Source organism: Phasianus colchicus, chromosome 8 (genome assembly GCF_987193195.1).
Source record: "Phasianus colchicus chromosome 8, bPhaCol1.hap1.1, whole genome shotgun sequence".
Classification (NCBI taxonomy): Eukaryota; Metazoa; Chordata; class Aves; order Galliformes; family Phasianidae; genus Phasianus; species Phasianus colchicus.
In genome coordinates this window covers 4243746-4245527 of record NC_143443.1, presented here as the reverse complement: position 1 = coordinate 4245527, position 1782 = coordinate 4243746, and positions in this window count along the sequence as shown.

Sequence of the window (1782 nt, the reverse complement as noted above, 5' to 3'; positions counted from 1 at the left end):
CTACCAAAATACATGTTTTGTTGTATTGCCATTGTTGAAGATTGCACACACCACTTAAGGATGAGCAATCCAGAGTTTCATTATTTAAATATGCCCTTTAATTATGGGATTAATCTTCAAAGGGGTAGGTTTACAAATTCGCAGAGAGAATAAAAGGATTATAGAGGATAAAATCTCTACACAGCATAATAGGTACCACAAGTACAAATGAGTGGTGATAATCAAAAGATGCATATATGCTAAAGCTATGTATATACATATATATAACACAGCACAGGGATGAAGGAACCACTGCTCTTCTATACATTTACACCTGCAAACATATTGAGACAATTGTTTGGAGCATGCTATTCTAACATTTTAAAATTAACTTTTCTCTAAAACTGTACATATGTATCAGTTGTGACCAAACTCATAGGGGAGCTCCAGTGTATGATATAATCCTCAATTACACTTCTTTATTCAAGGAGTTCAGAAGGTGAGGATTTCTGGTTTACTGTACTATCTTCCCAAAATATTCTTTGACTAGTATGTTAAAATATCTTCCTTTTTACTCACTCTTATTATCAACTCTCCTAGATAACCACTAGGGAGCTGTGCTTGCTTCAACTTCAGCAAGGCTTAAAGAAGTTACTTGAGATTAAGAATCAGTCCTCACACACGCTCATCTTGGCCTCTGGAAATTGCCAGATGTACTCGAGTGTCATTCATTTAACTTAACATCACACTGGAAGCTGTGAACGTTTGAAAATGTCAAACTCGGGGGTCTCAATTTTCACGTCTTCCCTATCTTCCTGCTTTTTATACCTGTTTCAAAAAAATACAGAAGATAGTATCTCAGATGAATAGCATCTGTTTCTCTTCTGTCCTCTAAGAAACTCCGATGAAGCGCATGTAAATGCAACATCTTTGCAATTTGAGACTACATTTTCAGAGAATCAAAGAACTGTGGATTTTGGATTGAAAAACAAACAAAAAACAATGCACCAGTCAGATTTGTCCTTAATCAAAGAGATACATTTATGTCTAGAAGTTACTGAAGAAACTCAGTCTTATAGGTCTCTTACAAAACTAATTGTCTCTTGTTGAATTCTCTAAAGAAAACTTAACGTGAAATCTTGTGACTTCACCATATTACATCTGAAACAGAAATAAGAAAGGGCTCATATCTAAAATCTAGTGACTTGTGTTTGTTTACATTTTCAGTACAAACAGCAGCAATGCAGGAAACTCAGTTATCTAACACAAACCCCAAGGAGACATAGCTGTCTTTCTAGTAAGCTGATAGATGATTGCTTACTGGTACAGGTCGACTTGTTGCATTCACCAAATCAAGTTGACCTTAGCTGAGAAAATTAAGTGAAACGTTTTCCACATTTCTAGGTTTGCATAGGGAGTAATATATAAACTGTAGTTCCTGCACTTTCTGAGGTATTGTTGGCAGATGAGAAGAATACACAGAGAGCCTTGAACCCTCTTACTTCTCCACTGGAAGAAAGGTTGTATTAGAATGTGATCTCAAAAATAGATCAAAATTGTTTGGGCTTTGGTACAAAAAATGTGAAGTGGTGCAATATTTGTGACAATATATACTGTCATTTTACGTTTCAAAAAATGTAAACGTAATCTACTGGATTTCTAGTTGACGAGGGAAGAAATGAAGAAGTCATTACTAAACTCCCTGAAATTCAAGTTGTGGAGTAAATGATCTAACGCAAAGGAAACAAAAGTCATTTCTTTGTTAGCAAGGCTCTTCCTGCACCTGTCATGCTGCACAGAGGT